General features: G+C 40.6%; 1 protein-coding gene and 1 long non-coding RNA gene across 2 annotated transcripts in view; both read right to left on the bottom strand.

Moving 5' to 3' along the window:
• adarb2 (adenosine deaminase RNA specific B2 (inactive)) overlaps positions 1-19,579 on the bottom strand; it is a 78,814-nt gene that overhangs the window by 44,508 nt on the left and 14,727 nt on the right. The gene's annotated exons all lie outside the window — the stretch shown is intronic.
• Positions 11,767-15,245, bottom strand: LOC119906824. The gene is made up of 2 exons (XR_005445042.1): positions 15,160-15,245; positions 11,767-13,156 (listed from the first exon to the last, which is right to left on the bottom strand). It is a non-coding gene; the product is annotated as an uncharacterized LOC119906824 (long non-coding RNA).

Below are 19,579 nucleotides of genomic sequence, written 5' to 3'. Positions count from 1 at the left end.
TATAAATCGTTTAGGTATATAATAAATGCATTACTTATCGTGCACCTGAGACTGTGCTGGGTCCTGCCTCACCTGCTCCTGCCACAGTACCTTTCCATCAATGGAGAAGTCGGCTAATTTGACGCATTTAGCTGCCTCTTGTGTCAGCATTTTTTTCTACTTAATTCTTTCCTCTTTCTTTCTTTTCGACATACCATCTCTGTTTCAATTGTCACACAACCCTGGGCTGAGTCCAGCCCCTACAAAATGTTTTGAGATTGAACATGTCCCAGATGGAAAGTAAATTCCTTTGATTGGCGCTGTTGAGCCAATTGGATTTCAGCAAAGGTCCAAGTTGGGAGGGGTCGCTCTTATCACCCCCCCAATATTGAAAGTATTAGTTTGGCCCAGTCTGATAGACACACAGACAGTTCAGCACCAGCTGATGGATCATAAAGTAAAACAGAAAAAACAGAAAAATAAAAACTCTTGACCACTGGCCAGTTCGGGCTGAAATGGACCGTCCGGGAATGTTCCCGAATGTCCTGATGGCCAATCCGCGCCTGGTGGTGTGCCAGCATGGGAACGTCATCACAAACACCAGATTTAAAAACTCTGGCATACGGCGTTGGTGAATATTACGAGATTTACCTGCCAGCTAGAGGCTTAATCAGCATTGTGTGAATTTGTTTGGCTAGGACTTGAATGTAACAGACGTTATATTTAAGGTCCTACACTCTAGCTTTAAGTTACTCTTTACCAAGAAAAAATCTTCGAGACAAGCAACAGAAGAGGGGACCCCCTTCCAGGATAGACAAACACTATCATTATGATTAGGTTACACTATGGAGAAACTGATTGTCTACTGCTGCCAATTTTCAACTGGCATTATTTGACCTTGTAGTGTAACTGCCACTTTAGAAAAGTGTCAAACCCGTGCAAATGTATTTTTCATTGGAGTTTTTGACATAAACATCAATATAACTATTGTCAGGGGAATGGTTTCTCATTCATGTAATAGGTAGTCTCGTTTTTTTTATGCCAACATTTTTCCATAATCAAAGAGGATGTTGACACTTGTCCCAGCTCAATCACACTGATTGTTGTCTCTCTTTCTTTACTGAAGTGGATGAACATGTAATATTTTTACAGTCCGTTTTTCATTTCCTCCTCCATCTGCCAGTTGCAGACTCTATGAAAGCGTTAGCTTCCTTTATACTGAAAGAACAGTACGGCGTTCCAGCTGTGTGCTGTAAACAACATCTCTGCTGTGAAGCAACCCAAAAGATTTCCCACCAATTTGACAGGATCTTTCACAATGTAAAAAGGCTGGCTGTTTATTTATTGAGGATAAAAAGTATTAGCTGAACTCTGTCCTCCTGTTCATCTATCCCATTTTCACTATCCATCTCTCCAGCCAAACCAACACTTCTCACCAGACATCCACTAAATCCACACTGTTCAACAGATTTTGCAAAGGCTCTCCGAACCTTTAATGCTCTTTACTCTAGTGGTAATTAAAGGCTTAGTCTCCGAGCGGCCTTCACGCCAACTGCAGAGCATAAATGGATCACTGGGAGATGGCAACAGAGTGGCAGCAGAGCGGGCCTTTTGGACAGATTGGGCCCCCAGTAGCTAAAAGGACACCAACAGATGCCACAGCGACGGACGCATAGCGTGAGAGAGATTAAGGATGAAAAAAGACAGACAGAGAGGGAGAGAGTGACTGAACTAGTGAGCATATTGCACATTATAGCCCTCGTCAGGGCTGTGAAATACTCACAGTTGGAACTGGCGGTTGAGGTGCTCACAGCTTGTGGTTTGGTGGGTGGTATGTGTGCGCACATGCACATATTGTTGCTCTGACACTGGTGTCAGCCTGAAGCTTTTTCGGGGGAATGGAACAGAACAGGACTGTTGAGGTGTTGTGAAAAGTCAACAGTGAATAACTTTTAGCACTTTGTTTCATGAGTTGCAATGATGCCTTATCAAGTTCTGTAACAGTTACATGACAGGTCACTTCTGAGATGAATGTAGTTCTCTTTAACAACTGGCAGGAAGGAAAACAAGAAGAGAAAAGTAGTCCTTTTCAACTTTTCATGTCATGTTGTTTGCTTTGTGCTTGAATAATCAGTCCCGTCTAAGAGGATGTTTGTTGAGATCTAACTCAGTGCAGCTCATGTGCCAGTGACAGGGCAAAATGAATAAAAATCAAACAGATGTATATCTCCACATTTTCAGGAGATCCAGTGAGGCCAAGAAAACTAAGATGTTAATTTATGTTAAATATTCTATTTATTTTAAATATCTAATCTGAAATATTTCAGTGTTGTATTTTTTCTGTAGTTTATCACACAACAGTTATTCAAAGCAGGGACAATTTTGCTTTTGGACTTACAGTAGATTCCCTCTTTACAATGGCCCTTTTTGTAAACTAGCATATGTTCACAATGGAATTGACCCTTTGCTAAGCCACGGCCCGAATACGCAGCTGGCCAATCACAGCGCAGTATAGGACTTGCTCTAACTGGGGTCCGACACTTTCATGGCTGCGCTCCATTTACTCTAATGCAAAAGGAGTTGTTTTCTAGCTTTTTTGGACTGTATTTTTCTGAGATATGGTCAAACACTGTTCCTGGGGCACTTGCAATAATTACAGTCGCTACCTAGAGAGGTTGAAAGGAGAAGTACGATTTATTCTCTTTCCAAAACCTAAAATAAATCCAGAAAAATGTTGGCTGTGGATTGTTTCTAACTTCCTACTGAATGTAACATAATAAAGCCCTACTGTTCTGCTTTTTAATAAATGTAATAATGAATAGAGGCCTAACCAACTTTACAGGAACAGTGTCGTTGCTTAGCGAAAACTCTTGTGATCAGATTTGATCTAGCTAGCTAATTAAGCTAACATTAGCAATTTAGTCTTTCTTCCTACATAGAACAGTATTTCAATAATCAGCAACAATTTTGATTATGGATTCATCATTTCAGTTGTTCATTAAATTCAGCTTCTCAAATGTTCAGGTTTTTGCTTTTCTGTTTTATATCATTTTAAATAGTATAATGTTTTGGTTGGACAGTTGATGACACAAAGCAAGACATCTGAAGACGTCATCGTCATCTGAAGACGTTTGATCTGTGGACCCTTACAGACTAAAGGAATATTAATAATCAAGGAATGGACACATTCGGACTTAGCGAGTGCTTCAAAGGTAACGTGAGTCTGACCTTTTTTTGTTTCATCTCTTGTCACCGGTAAATCTATATGAATGAATGATTGTTGTTTCCATCCAAAGAACTTAAAAACCAGACCAGGCGTTTAATGGAGACCTGCGTTTATTTGTCAAAATGTGTTCCCACACCAGGCCAGTAACGGGGTAGTCTATTTGGGACTCGAATATTAATTGAAGTTTTACAATATTCATTTATTTGTCTGAAAAATAATTAACAAATTGATAAATAATGAAAATAATTGTGAATTTCAGTCATAATAGCCTGCTATTAATGCAGGGGCAGTGGAGCCCACTATCAACAAAGTGGGTGCCAAAATCAATGAATTATCTTTCTTTAATCATATTGACTAAAAAATGTGTGCCCCTGAAGTAAAAATGCTGTAGGCAACCTCATTATAATCAGCATTCCAGGACGGTGAAAAAGCATTGTTTTGCAATTTTTCAGTAGATTACATCAGCCCAAATGTTGCAGAGTTTTCTGATTCTGTAGAGCACGAGTTACAAAAATGTGGAAAAAAAACCTGCCTTGTTTCTTGTACCTGAAAGTGACATCCAATTAATTCTAACAGAATCCTGCTTGGCTTGGCAGCGTCAGCTGGTGTCGGTCACAGTCTGAACCCTGAGTCAAGTCCTCCATCCCTCCTAAAGGCCCTTTCATTGATGACATTACAGAGGTGAGAGAGGGTGGCAGCTCAGAAAGGCCTGGAGAGCAAAGGTGGAATAGACCCTGGCACACGGCCCAGCTTTTTGCCTCCCTCCTGCTTCCTTTCTCCTCCTCTCCCTTTGTTCTCTCTCCTCTCTTCCCCCTTCACCTCTCTCTGTCAAGTCACGTTTCCTCTTCTTCTCTTCCCATCTTTTTAAGACTGACTCTTCAGATTCTGGTCTCGCCTTTCATTCTTCCTCTTTTCTCCTTCCAATCTTCTCCCTTTAACCACCCTACCTTTTCCTTCTCCTCCTCCTGCGTTGTCAGGTTTCTCTACCTCTCTCATGCTGGTTTCTGATGGACAGTGATGTGCCAGGACTAAGAAGCCAACAGTGAGTCAGAGCCTATAATTTTCTCATCCTGTGAGCCGAAGTGGTGAAACAACATGATCTACATCACCTTACACAAAAGGAAAAATAGACTGATGTACAGCTGTGATTACCTTTGTAACAAATTAACCCTTCCACTTTATCAGTGTACATCAGCTAATATCTAAACACATACATCTGCCTGTACCTGCATTTCTCACATTTCCCCCTATGATTTTTCTTACCATACGCGCACAAAGTCACAAACACTCTCTTTCCTCAGTGGGGGAGTACCGCGTTCAGTGTGGGTCTAATGTGGCAGAAAAACGGGGCCAAGGATCTTGCTCCTCAGTCAGACAGAACATCAGTGTGACCTGCCACATAGCGAGAAGAGGGCCGGCGTGTGGCTGGCTGGCATCCCCCTGGATGAGCATCAAGGTTAACGCTTCTCCATACAGCTACATTTGGGAATCTGGTTTTGAAAAGCTGTTTCAGCTAACTGATGTAAGCTCCACTTGGGATTCATCTCAGGTAGAAACTGCTCCGAACAGAAACTGCTGTAGTGGCTGTTCCTCACCCCACCTGGTGTCTTTTCTGCATTAGTTCTGACCAATTTACTTAGACATTCCTCTGGGCCTACTCAGGGTGGAGAAAACAAGCAGCAGTTTTTTAGTAACTGCTATAGCTGCAATGGATGAGATTTACTGTAGCAATACACCACTCAGCCTTAATGAAGAAGAGCTGTGAAGTACAGAACAACATTAAAACTGATCCACTGACATTTGACCCCCTTTAACACTTAATCATTTCATGCATCTCAGGTGTAACTTCAGTGAAAAAGCAACCAAGAAGGACTGAAGACATGAAAAAAAAATGTATTGGTCTCTAAGACATGTGCAATCGCTGCTCCTCCCAAATGTAGCTACATCAGTAAGCGCTCTTTGAACAGCTACTCACATGATCTGTCCTCGATGATAATGGCAGATAATGTTACACTGAAATTTGTATTTTTGTCTCATTAAAGTGACAGGAAAAAGTGAAGCCTGTGATTTAAACAAATATGCTAATACAGAAGACTCACCGAGCTGTTTGTCTTATTAGGTCTTATTTCATAAATGTGATCTGTCCATGTGTTTGTTTTGGTTTATGGATAGTTGTTAGCTAGCTAGCTGTTATTGCTAACTGCTTTAGTGCCCAAATGATTCCTCTTTCGGTTTTTAACAATGAGCTTCCGGTGCATTAGCACATTATCACTTCATACGTTGCTAGCTAGCTACAGCTAATAGCCTATCTACAGTTTGTACTCATGGGGAACAAATATGGACCTCAAAAACATTTCAACTGATACATTTGCATGAACATAGTAAGGCAAAAGATTTGCTTTGCATTGCATTTGAAAGCACCTTCACAGTAAAATTTTTCCGGTTAGAGAAACTAACTGGCATAGTACATTGTACATCGTAGTACATAGTTTACAACAAGCTGTAAACACAATACTGATGTTTTATCACCTTGATGTTGATATCAAAACAAATAGCTAGCAAATGCAAAGCAATATTATCATTCAAAAAGGTAAAGTTGAGGGCTGTAAAACCAAAATAAACGACCAAAAATATGTTATAAAGCTCTGCAGGGAAATTCTTTCAAATACAACAAAAACAAACATATGACTAGAGTAAAGAGCTTTGGGTGTGGTACAAATATTTTTGAGAAACCCATAGAACAGATGATAAGGAGCTTGAATGTATTATTTTGCTCTTAATATCCATCCATCCATCCATCCATCCCCTGCTCCCCAAATGTTTGTGCATGTAAACAGTTCAGCATCTATCACCAAGGTAATGTGGAATGTCACCAACAATCCTCCTGCAGCCTTCCCTCTGAAGTCAATATTGTGCCAGAAACACAAAATGTCAACAGGGAAAATTTCTCCACTGCTGCCTGACCTAGAAGTCTGTGCATGCTGGTAGGAGTGACACTACTACACTAAGTGTGTGCGAGGAAGAAAACATGCTCAATTGTATAATTTATTGTTTGGCACGGAAGCTCCAAAGGAAATTCGGTAGTGATTACATTTTAAGGCCTTCTATAACATTCTCCATATGCTTCCACACATTGCACCTCAGTTCATTTGGTGAAAAGTGGAGTGTAAAACAGAGGCAGCCATGTTGATCGTGTGTGTCCATGTGTGTCACTACTTCATGAACATCTCTGCTCGTGTTCAGAGCAGCAGGGGATGGATGGGGGCTTGATTTTACCCCACCCTCAGGAAAACACACATGCTTCAACCCACCATCCTCAGCACCTTATCACCCGCCTGCAGAGCGGCCCAGGCAGCATAAAAACGGGGCCATGTCTTATATTTCTTTATAGAGGTATTTAACAATTCATTCTGCCGAGTTTTAATAGTGTCTGCCCTCTGCCGAGATACCCCACCCCCACGCACACACCCCGCCACCCCACCCTTCCCTCTCCCCGTCCCTCGCCTGTCGCCAAGCATGAGGCTTTTGAAAATGGATATCTATTCATTTAGAGGAAGCATTGCCTCTGGGGGCTTTTTAGACTCTCAAAAAGCCAGACTCCTTGCGGCGAGACAGATTTCCCCCTTGTTTGTTCTCCATATGACACATAGCATCACTCTCACTACTAAATCTTTTGCTCCTTCTCTCTGTCCTCCAGATCTGCATTTTACAAGAGGAAAAAAAACAAGATATGTCAGTGCTGGTACTCCGATTTTCTTTCATTGGTTGCTCTGTTGTCTCGTCTTCTATTGACAGTAAAAGACGCCATTGTGTCATGTGATGACAACAAAGTGCAACCCAGAGAAGTTGAACTGTGTACAAATTTGGAGAGTGCTGTGAAACACTCCAGTACCTCGCCTCTAACTACATCCAACCTTTTTCTTGTGTGATGGCCAGATGGCCCTGCAGCCCGTGGAACAGATTTCTCTCAGTGTGTGTGTTTGTGTGTCAAACTTTTTGCCTGAACAGCGGGGCCTTGTCAGTCAGATCAGACTGGCGGGCTGCACCATGCGGCCGTCGTCATCATGAGAACAGGTTTTTCCCTTTCAAACCACATGCTTGATGTTAGCGAGTGAGAACAAAGGCAGATGAAGGAGCACAAGAGAGACAGCAAGTGACAGAGATTGTGCAATTGATCTGTCTTTGCCACAGCTCGCCCCACCTTCTTTCCCCCGGTGTGGCAGAGGAGGGGGAGATGGGATGCTGCACCACAGGTTTCCAACAGCAAAGCAGAGTTCAAGCAGAGATTCCTCATTAGGCCTTGAAAAGGTGGAAACCAACACGATAAGCCTGGTGCATGTGGTAAGGATCAGAGTCAAGGATGAGCTACCACAAGAATGATAGCCTCATCCAAAAACCCAAGGACGCTACTGCCTAGTGATGATGCTAAACATAGAAGTAGATCATTATTTCTTTCCTACTCTAGACTTGGGGCCACAATCAATCCTTATGGCCCAGTTCTTCTGTAAGGAACCATCCTAACTGTAAAGCAAGAAACGTGACAGAGGCCACAGACAGCTTGAAATATACAATGGTTTTTAGCCATGCTAAAACACAAAAGTAACTATAAAGTACTGTAAATGCCGTCAGAGGAGATGCAGACAATTTCAAGTGTCTGTGTACAACGGTATGATCTGAAATCATGTTGAAATGACAAGTATAGTAGCCTACAGCTGTAGTGCTCAATCAGGGTGTCGCTCAGTATCTGCACAGTATCTCAGAAAACAATTTGACATTTTATGACAAACGACACTGTCACAACAATGAAAATCTGTGCAGAAAATGAGAACACACTGTGTGTTTATGGAGAACATAAAACTAAAATGAAATGGTGTAACCCAAACTTTGCTCACAGCAAACTTCATATGTCCCTGATTGGCTACATCTGCTCAAAGCCACTAATACTCTTAAGCCTAAATCCAAACATTAATTTGGGAAATGAAACCCCAACATTCAAGCCAAAACTAACTGAGGCCACTGAATCATAACCACCAACCGCAGATGTTAAGCGCGACTGACTCTAAAACTCATTATCAATCTAAATTCTCTTCATCTGATCAAACAAGCACAGCCAGTTATGACTACATCGATGCTATCACAGCCCGGCCCATGTTTAGTGTGTTGTAACCTGGAAACCGTGCTTGCCAGGTCCCCAAATAACCTTCACCAGCCCCCTCCGTATGGTTTTTCTATGTGGCTCATCCAAGTTCTCTGTCTCAAAAAGACGAGAGCATCTTAAACAGTGTTTATTCCACTGAGCCATCACTGATTCTGCTACAGGTTTTAAAAACAGGAATTAGCCAGAGGCAAATGTTAATTTGTAGTGTCAGACAGACATATCCACAGGTAACGTCAGAGAGGAAATAAAGGGTTTTAGTCAAAAGGAAAAAGTTATTACTACAGTTCCCCAGAGCTTTAATCAGCACTTTCTGATTCATCAACTGCCTTTTGTAAAGAATATAGTACTACAACAAAACTGTAAAGTGTTTTAACAAAAATATTGTTTCTCTCAAGAAAAGTTGTGTTTGCTGAAAGTAAAGACCAGTAGGCTCACAACATATAGACACTAAATTAAAATTAAATTAATTTATGAATAAATAAGCAACAATCAAGTGAAAATAAAATCTCTAGAAAAGTCACATCTATTTTACTCTCTTTGACTGATTTTTACTGTTAATGGTCTGTTTTGGTCTGAATACCAACCAACTCATATCAAATTATCAATTTACTGACATATTTGACTTATTGAAATATTATAATAAAGCTGGATTCATACTTGATGCAAGGGGTAGCAGTCCCGCTTCTAGATACCAAGAGCATAGGTTTTGTTTTATAGTTCTACATCAGATTTCACCAGATGAAATCTCCACACGAAACATATCTATTGTCTATATATGTGCTTTAATTAAATTCTTTATATAATACATTTTTATACTCTCTCATTTACGCTGTGATACAGAGTGATGGTGGGAAGGCCCGACTTGTTTCAGTATACTCAATATGAGGCTAATCCATGCGGTCACTGTATTTACGGTGAGCAGAAGATTTGTAGAGGAGATGTCTTTGTTAGATGTGCGTTACTGAGGAGATGATTAGAGAGCTTATTTTCAACTTGCTTCATGTCGTCCTGAATCTCTACTGGCACCAGAAACCTGTAGGAGAAAACACATGCAGCCCACGCTGACCAGTTACAGCTCTTACAGTCCCCACATTGTATTTCTGTAACTGCTATAGCCCTGACGTTAGTTAAATCTTTAAAGAGGCACACGTTGGCATAACCTTGTAACACTGAAGGATAAATGGAGCTTAACTTGTGGGTCAAAGAGGAACTTTTAGTTACTGAATACAAACACATGGTAGCTCCACTTTAATTTTGAGAAGCTGCAGAGCTGCAGTCTCTATTCATTCAACTTACACTGTAAATTTCCAGTTAAAATGAGGCTTTTTGGTGACTCTTTTCTCTCTCTCTCTCTCTCTCTCTCGCCTGTCATTCACCGGTCTTGTGCAGAGTTTTGCGTGCATGCTGAGCTACCGACAACTGCACGCATTTCGTGATTCCTTGTGGGTCTATTTAAAGTAGCCGGCTATTTAAAAACGATAAAATATTCTTTGTGTGGTTCATCAACGGTGATAAATTATCCGAAAGTCCCGCGAGGTGCGGACAATTCGGCACTACACCAGTGAAGCTGGGGCTTGTTCTCTTCAGCAAGTGTTCCTCCACTGCCACTGCACACATACACACGACGCCTACACATGTGTACTGACGACCCAGGGTTAGGATTACAATTTTGGATTTATTCACGCACTTTTATTGAACAATTTCAAGCAATTTTTTTTCTTTTTACATGCTTATTTACAGTATTAAACATTGAAATGTATATTGTCATAGGCTGTATATTAACTTATTGGGAGAAAACTGGTTGTTCTATGTAAAATCAGTGGAATCAGGCCCTGCCCATTGAAGCATTGAATCTTCGACTATCCACCCTAAAATAGAGGTGATAAAAGTGTGTTTTATGATACAATTCCGTCTGATATTTCACCAAGTTTCACATCCAATTCACAACTGTGATTCTTTGATTGGATTACATTAAGAGATAATTACTGTCATTAACATCACTGAGAAATTAGAAATGAAATGATGCATTTCTCCTGGGTTCGTACACTTGTATTTCTGTAAATTTCGACAGTTATTTACCACATACACCACATAAAACTACAGAAACATGTTTTCCCAGTTAGTAACTGTAACTCCCACTGCATCATGGGAATTGTAGCTGACGTTGTCCATTGTATACAGAGCCTTACTATATTTTTTGAAATTGATGTAAATTACTGTACTTAACTATACATAAAACTGTCAACTGTTGTTTTTTTTTAAAAGTACATTTGTGTGATGCTGCATCAAACATTCCCAAGGAATTGCCATTTGAAAGATTATTTTATGTAATTTCTGCTTTACTAGACAGTTCCCAGTTTAAAATGACTGGATTGACCAAAATCCTGTTCCTGAAAATATGCACAGGACAGAGGAAACGACAGAGAGCGAAAGGGGGGAAAAAAGGTTCAGGGTTACAACAGATGGAGCGCGTCTAAGTCGTTTTGATATAAATCCTCTCTGATTAACCTCCATGGTGGAGATAAAAGCAGCGATATGCCTGAAACGACTTAATAATGTCAGGCACAGTGTAAAACACACACCAGCGGCTTTATACATTATGCACCGAAGGCCAGCAGAGGGACTCCAGCGAAAAGATAACATGACCTACCCTCGAGAGAGATGGAGCGACGGGAGGAGAGAGAGTAAGAGAGAGATGAGACAAGCAGGCAGGCACTTGAAGAGGAAAAGAGGCTGGAGACAGAGGAGGAAATGAGAGGGTCAGCGATGAGGATTTAACAAGAGTCTATCACCTACAGTACGTAGTTGACTAAGGGGAGGAGGAGGAGGAGGCCACTCCAAAGGCCCTGAGGGCTATTCACACAACTCCCATTAATCTGCACATGATTCAGCAGAGAGAGAGAGAGAGAGAGAGAGAGAGAGAGAGAGAGAGAGAGAGAGAGAGAGAGAGAGAGAGATATCACCTCTGTGGTCTGCTGTATCATTCAGGAGAGACATTTTATATATACAAATATCACATATTGTAGTATAAAATTTTTGCACATCAGTAACAATTTAAGACTTGTCGTGATATTGAACAGCTGCCTAAAAGATGTACTAGCCACTTTGAAGGGACAAGTTTTCCAATAAGTTTTTATCAACTGCTATTAATTAACATTTATGAATACTGGAGAATTTCCTGTGTAAGTGACTGCTGGGTTGACTACTTTCCATGATTTATTGTAAACCAAGCATATATATGGCAACTATACCTGTCTATTGGGACTGGAACAATGTGAGAGTTGAAAGATTCTGATATTGTTGGATTACAGCTGCCAGAAGTGAATTTTGTGATTTAAGGATTTTCAATATCTTTGATTTGTGTGCTCAAATGTTTAACAAAAAGAAAAAACAGGGTCTAATGCCGGGGTCAACAATGATTTTCTACTGAAGGCCACATCTGAAATCTGCCACCTTCAGTGTCTGAACACATATTCAGATACTAACAATAATTTCTGCTTATAAAAACATAAGAAAATGTCAGAGGCACATTATATTATTAAACTTCCAGTGAAATAAAGTAGTTTTGCCATAAATTTTACAGTAGTAGCCTACTTATTAACAGAAATACTGTATATTAAAAAAACAAACAAACAAAGAGACAAACAAGAACAAGTAAAGAAGAAGCCTAGTTAATGGACTATTACATCTGGGCTATAGTTGCTGGGCTTGAACAAGTGTACTGGTCAGTGCTTTAGAGATACAAATACATACACATAACACAAGCTTTAACACAGGCTTACTGTTACATACATCTTTTCCCAACATATTCATTAGAGGAAATAAATACGGGGCCAAATCCAAATCATTCCTTCTTTAATTTTTTTTTTTTTTTAAATATCAAAGTTGCCAGCAACATTTTTGTTTAAATATGCTTTGACCTTGCATTGTTTTATACTTGTATTATACCCAGGACTGGTCTAGTGTGTTTGCTTTTGTTTTGTTTTTGTCATATTTTATGAATCAGCATTTTTAAATGTGGAAAACTGAAGTCTCCACTGAAAGCTGGGCTCGGGTAGCAGCTCCTTAACGCAGGCTGATAAAGGGTTTTCTCCAGGGTTTATACTCTCAGTAAACACAGTACACCCACACCACACTAGCAGGACTTTTAAAGTCATATATGTGATATAAAATAATAATCATAACAAAATAATATTCACTAGCTGTGGTCAGAGACGGACTTTCATAACGGAGGTGTGGGAAACTGAGTTTTTAATAAAAGTAACATATTGGCATGATGTGTGCGCTCACAGATTTATCAGTCCTACTCTATTCTCAATCTCCCAACAGAGAATTTCTGTCTGGCATATGTAATATTTTATGCAGGTCAGTGCAGAGCCACAGAAATAATAACAACAAAACGGTGTTTGCCGTTTCGACATGTGGAGAAGCTGCAGCGAGGACAACATGATCTAGCTTCACCTTTCATGTCTTGAAAGAGGCGAGCCATTCAAATGGCTCCTCTGAAGCACTGCGATGGCTCCCCCCAAAGGGTGGGTGATTGTGTCGGCCTCCGCCCAGACACGGCGGCCGCGCCTCCATCTCTGCTGCTCTTGAAGATACCGCTGTGGCTCTTTTGGCGGGCCCGACCCTGGCAATCAGCAAGACTTCAAACCCCGGCGCCACCCTTTGAACAGTGCCTGAGAACGTCTGCTGCCAAGCACCGCTTTCCTCTCAGCGTGGAGATTAGAGACGCAGACGAGGGGAAACACTGGCGCTTTCAGATGCTTTTCTGTCTCCTTGTCAAGCAATGCCTGTAACATAATGTACTGTCAAGGGTACAATATGCTGCTAATACCAATGCAGAAATAAAACAAACTCACTTCTGTACACAAATACACGCACAGATCAAATGTTACAAAAATGTAAAAACATTAATAAGCACAAGATTACACAATTAACCAAAACAACCTCAGATGTAATGGTTAAATACCAGTGGAAATAAGTATGTACAGGATCTTAAATCTCCTGGCTGACCTTTTGGTTGTGTCTCACCAAAAGTAGTAGTTTTTAGAGTACAAGGCTATTTGACTTTTTCGATGGATTTTTTTGCAGTGTGGTGAGTCCATTTGCTTCTGAAGGAGTCATTTATTCACCGGCCTTCCACCTGCTGGTGACTAAGTGCGGACCAGACTCTGTGTCATGTCTGTGGGTACTGCTGTGGCCAAAAGGCCCTACAGCCAGCCATACATCATCAGATATTGATACGGTTCCACCACAGCACCATGGCTGACATTTGATTCATAGCTCTGGGTCTTTTTGAATTCCTAACAGTCAACAAGGGATCATGGGGAAATGTCAATGTTGTGTTGGTTTGGGGCGCCTCAATGACATGAGGGAGATTGGTAATAAAATAATGGAGGCGGTCAGGAGAGGTAGCTAAATTTGTTTCAAGCTAATGGCCCTTTGCTGTGTGACTGTTTGTGTTTTGGAGGCAGGATTTGATATAATTTCAGATTGTATCCATTCTTATTCAGATTTATTCAGATTCTGTTTATAAATTTTGGTTTCAGCCAATCCTGCCTCATATTTCTAGTATAGCTGAGTAGGAAAATATACTACAACAGACATTTGTCATGAATGACAGGGGACTTTGGGATTATCTTTGGTTAAAACACCTTCTAAAGAAAGTTAAATGTTACACACTTGTTAGCATTAGCTGATTCTGGGTCATTATGACTATAAAAAAATCACATACCATGCACTATATGCTTTGTCATCGTACATGGACTTCCTTGCTTGCATGAAATTTTTTTCACAAATTGTTTTTTGCACCAGCAAAGCTGCTAGTATCCAATCCCGAGCCACCCTGAGTGTACACTGACTCATACCTGGGGTGTAGACAAAAATCGGATCCATGTAAGGCTTATCAGTTCAGTTTTGTATATTTAAAAATCAGTAATAGAAAATTGGAATATGTAATGAAATGTTTCAATTTTAATTGTGAATATTTATAATAATTAATTATATCCATTATAATAATATTACTGGGATGCAAAATGTGAATGTTGTTCATATTAGTTCATTATTTGTAGGGATGGGGATCGGTAATTTTTATTGATATTGATACCCTTATTGAGACTGCTTAACGATCTGATTCTTTATCGATACCACTATCGATACTTTACTATTATTTAGTGAAGGTTATTTGGTAAGACCAGACCCAACATGCAGGTAGGCCTGCACGGTATGAGGAAAATTTTCAATGTGCGAGAACGTTATATATTGAGATGACAGATCACTTGCAATAAATAAACATATATTGAAGTGTACATATTAACTGCCTGGTTGTTTTTAATTTAATATTTTAATTACAGCTAAATGTTGTTTCTAGAGCAGCAACATTAATGTTTACAGCAGCAAAGTAACTCAGTAACTTCACAAGTATTGAGTGACGTTTAGAAAGAACAACATCAGTCTGTATCAGTCCCTCTTCCTCTCTCGCTGGCTGCAGGTAACGTTACCAGGTAGAAGGAGAAGCGGCTGGTTTGTCTCAGCCAGCAGTTGAGTTTTTAAGACTACAGACTAGTCTGTTCTTCAGACAGACAGCTTTCTATTTAGCTTGTTTTTAACATTTGGCTAATTCCAAGCTAGCATTAGCTGTGCTTGTATAAAACATACAGGATGAGATACTGAGGACAGAGATGATTAAGTATTGTCTTTTTACTTGCGAAGGTTTTATTGCACGTACTTACAGTAACGAGCGTAGCTGTCATCAACTAACGTTACAGTAGTTTGGAGCTAACTTAACCCTCACCGTAACGTTATTCCACTGCGACGGCGCAGCCTCTTGCTCTGCTACCGGTGTGTGTGTGTGTGTTTAGGAGCCGACAGAGAGCAGGCAGAGACTGCAGCCTGATGATTTTCTTATCCATTGCGTTGCAAAATAAAACCGAATTAACGCTCGAGACATAACGTTACATCATAGGACCCGCAAGTCTCGATAGCAGTATCGATAAGCTCAAACCTTAATGATTTTCGGGTTTTGAGAAATTTTGGAACCGGGTCTCGATCCCCATCCCTAATTATTTGTTTGTGTTTATCTGTTCATATTCCAAAAAGTATTCACATTTGTTCAGATCCCTTCATGCAGGCTTATGTATTGTTGTGGGCCAGTGTGAGGTTAAATGATTAATGTCAGGTGAGACCCCATAACATAAATATTCACTGATTACAATGTTTCAGCTGCAACTGAAATGTGATGTACTCCTTTGTGGGGTTAGAATGTTCACCTTAAGTGGGTTATGACAACTTTTCAAATCCCCCTGGAAAAACTGAATGCATGGGTGTCAAACTCCAAACAAAGCTGTTCCTGTTGCCATTTTGGAGATGTCAGGTTTTCTCTGAACAATTCACATATGTTTATCCTGCAGACAGTTGCTATAAGTTTATACCTGCCCTTTGCAGAAAATAGTACTGCTCCTTTCTGCACTGATAAATGTGGCTTCTAACAAACATCCCCTAACAGAAGAGGCTTAAACAGTACATGATCCCTTTCACCGCCAACCTTAGCGCGCGCACACACACACACACACACACAGCTTGTGCAACATAATATAATATGCACTTCACAGCCTGCGGATGAAATGAATGCAAATGTGTGAGAAAGCCTTTTGAGCGTGCCAGAGAAATCAGTCTGTGGCCTTTGCTCTTTTAACATTTAGTAAAAATCCATCACGTGGCGTTTGCAGAGTAAGCAGAACGGCAGATAGACTGTAACAAATGCACATGCTCTCTTTTGTCACCTTTTCTTTCCTTTCTGGCAAACCTTTCAAGTGCACACACATACTTCATAAGCTCCTGCTGTAGGCCAGCAGAGAGAGCAGGAGAGGCATGACAATAGACTGAAAGGAGAGTCAATATTGAACAAAGTAGAAAAAAAGTGAAAGAACACTGGAGGTCTATACCTATTGTGTATGTATGTGCGTGCATGTTGTACTTTTAAGCGCATGTTGTACTTTTAAGTCCTTTTTGAAAATTACACACCAATGCTCGGTGCTGTCTGATGTGTCAGACAGTTTTTTTAATTAATGCGTGTCAAGCTACTGAGCGTTGTACCGGAGATTTAACTAGCTGTTCTTTCTTCCCATTTCATGTTTTTTGTCCTTCCCTGCATGGTACCATGCTGTTGCTATGTTAGTAAGGTGAAGAGTGGTCAGAAAAAGAAATACAAAGCAGAGACAAAGATCATCGTCTCTCTCCACCTCCGCAATCTGTGGCTGCATCTTCCTTAACCACTGGTTGGGTTAAGCTTTAATAACACCACTGAGAGAAAACACTGCTATGATATGCTTGAGTGCCTGGCTGTTTGTGTGAAGTAGCTGCCACATCTAAACAAGCCAAACCTTCAACTGTTTTTCTAAAAAGTGGTTCAGAGGAGAAGGTGCTTGACAATACGGTTGTTGTGGAAAAGAGAAAGAAAGAGAAAGCAAGAAATTGACAAAAGGAGAAAAGCTTTTCTCCTTTGGTGGTGCATACATACAATGGCCATGGATGTCACCACAGTCGGTTTGTACTGCATAGGTAAGTGTGCGTGTGCTCATGCTTACCTGTATGAGTACCACTTCATTATGGGTGAAAGCGTGGGAGATTGAGAAGACTCGGAAATGAGGCAATACAGCACACAATGTCACAATGCTCAGCGCTGACATTTGACACAGCAATTAGAAAAAACAAAACAGCAGGTAAAACGATGCCGCAGATTCTAACCCTCTACACATAACTGTACATGTATTTAAATATTTATGTATTGTAAAGACAGAATTTGTCTACCAACTCACAAGAGATTCATAGAAAACGATGCATGAGTTTTGTAATTTTTATCTCATTGTATCAGAGAGTATATCAATATTAGGGATGGTCATTTCAAGCTAAAGTACACTTTGATGGTCAATGGGAAAAATTCAACAACGCGAAGATCTCCCCTCCACGCACACACACACACAAAGGGAGAGAGATGATAATCTACTTTATTGGCCACATACAATTTATACACAGTACAATGCATGCAGAATTTGTTGTGTGCATTTTGCCTATAATTAGGAGCAGTAGGCAGCCATTGTGCAGCACCGGGGGAGCAGTTAAGGGTTCAGGGGCAATGGTCTGGTCTGTTCTGGACTTGACAATGGTCTGTTCTGGACTTGAACTGGCAACCCTTTAGTTCCTAAGTCAAGTCCCCGTGGACTGAGCTAATGCCACCTGGCATTGCAATTCAGTGAATTAATAAAAATTTGAAAATCTAATCAATACTCAACATTTCCACTGCCGCAGTTTCACTTAAAAAAAAACACAAGGTGGCTCTTGGACACAGGAAATGCAAGTTCTAAGTATGGCAGTGTTTCCCACAGATTGACAGCATAACTGTGGCTGTGGGGAGGGGGCAGTTGACTGTGAATGTAAATGCTCCGTATTTTTATAGTGCCTTTCTAGTCTTTTCGATCACTCAAAGCGCTTTTACACTACAAATTCATACACAGAGCCTAAGTGCTCAAACAGAAACTAACATACACATACATTCATACACTGGCGGAACAGCTACTAGGGGCAATTCAGGGTTCAGTATCTTACCCAAGGATACTTTGACATGCAGCCTGGAGGAGCTGGGGATTGAACCGCTGACCTTCTGAGCAACGGGCAACCTGCGCTACCTCCTGAGCCACAGCCGCCCTAAAGACTGTCACAGGTGTTATGCTGAATTTTGCATGCCTGCCGAGAATTGTATGAAAATGCATTAAAGTTCTGCTTTTAAATGCTATACTATCCTTTGTGGGGTTCATCAATAGTGATAAATGACCAGTATATATTTCATGGACTTTAAGAATCGTTAATATATTATTACACTTAGTAAAAGTACAATTTCTTGAGATTCAGCAAAAACATGTGGTGTTAACTGCGTTCAAGTGTCCTAAAAGGACCTTAAGAAGTGAACTGCATAATTCGGCAAAACAGATATTGTAGGCTACCTACCAAAATTTGTATCCACCTCTTTTTTCAGTATAACAGAGCGTTACCTCCCGCAAGTGTATGCAATTCAAGGCAGGCATGCAGAATTCGGCGCAATACCTGCACTGCAAAATGTCACTAGACCTCGTGGGAGCAAGGCCTGAGTAAGCTCACGCAGTCTGCCGGAAGTAGATTGTGTCTCACTTGACGGCGCTGTTTTTATTCCCCTATCTATCAAGTCGGCAAGTCAGCCAGTTATCTCGAACGCATCTGTTGACTATCAGTTATACAGCATGGTAACTTCGACAGCTGTTTTCCAAAGTTAACATAGCTATCCTTATTAGCTAGGCTCCTTACATGCTTGCTAATAACTGTTTTGAAGATGGGTCTCCGACATTGACAGTGTTGTGTTGGACAGATTTGCGCAGCAGTGTTTATGATACCAACCATTCAATTCACAGACTGGTCTGTTGTCCGTGTTTGTGAGAGAGAGAGAGAGACAGAGAGCGACCGAGTGAGAGGATGTGCCGAGCGAATATGCGCTGCGCAGCACTGCAATCAAGAACGATTTTGTATATTTGCCTATGTATGGGAAACACTGTAAGGTATTAGCAAGCTAACTAACTCCTTTTACTGCGCTCTACTGTGAAAAGCTACAGTACTTGCGCCATGCACAGCCTGTAATCAGATTGTGTATACTCTTTCAGATGTCTGACTGATTTATTCCGATTACATCTAACGTGATTTTTTGTCTTCATTGTAAACAGATCCACCAGTTGCTCTTTTGTTGTTTTTCTGACAAAGCAGATGCTCAGGGGTTGTTTGATGTAGTTTTACGGCACTTTCCGTCACCACTGGTAACCATGGGTGTGGCCAAACCACCCAGAGCTGGAATTATGAGGGTAACAACTTTAAGAAATAGGAAACCCCATAAAGGAAAACTTCAGTATTATAAAAAAAAAAATAACCAAATTTGGAGATACATGGTTTTCACGGGACAGCGACAATAACACCTGATTAATCCCTCATGTTATTTCTTTCTTTTTAATTACCTCCCCCTACATGCATTTTTTCTTGTTTATTTTGCTTATGGTTTTCACCTTCACTGTCATGTTGTGTTTAGCTCTAAATTGCATGTAAACATGTTCCAGTGGGTGATAACATCCTCACACAGAGGGATGTTAGGTCACACACCACTGGCATGTTTTAAGCTAAGTCGACTTTTGTTCATGCCT

This window comes from Micropterus salmoides, unplaced genomic scaffold (assembly GCF_014851395.1).
Source record: "Micropterus salmoides isolate LMB-PRFRI ecotype aquatic unplaced genomic scaffold, ASM1485139v1 Ms_hic_scaffold_1, whole genome shotgun sequence".
NCBI classification, from domain to species: Eukaryota; Metazoa; Chordata; class Actinopteri; order Centrarchiformes; family Centrarchidae; genus Micropterus; species Micropterus salmoides.
The sequence above is the reverse complement of the archived record's forward strand: the minus strand, read 5'-3'. Positions and strand labels throughout refer to the sequence as shown.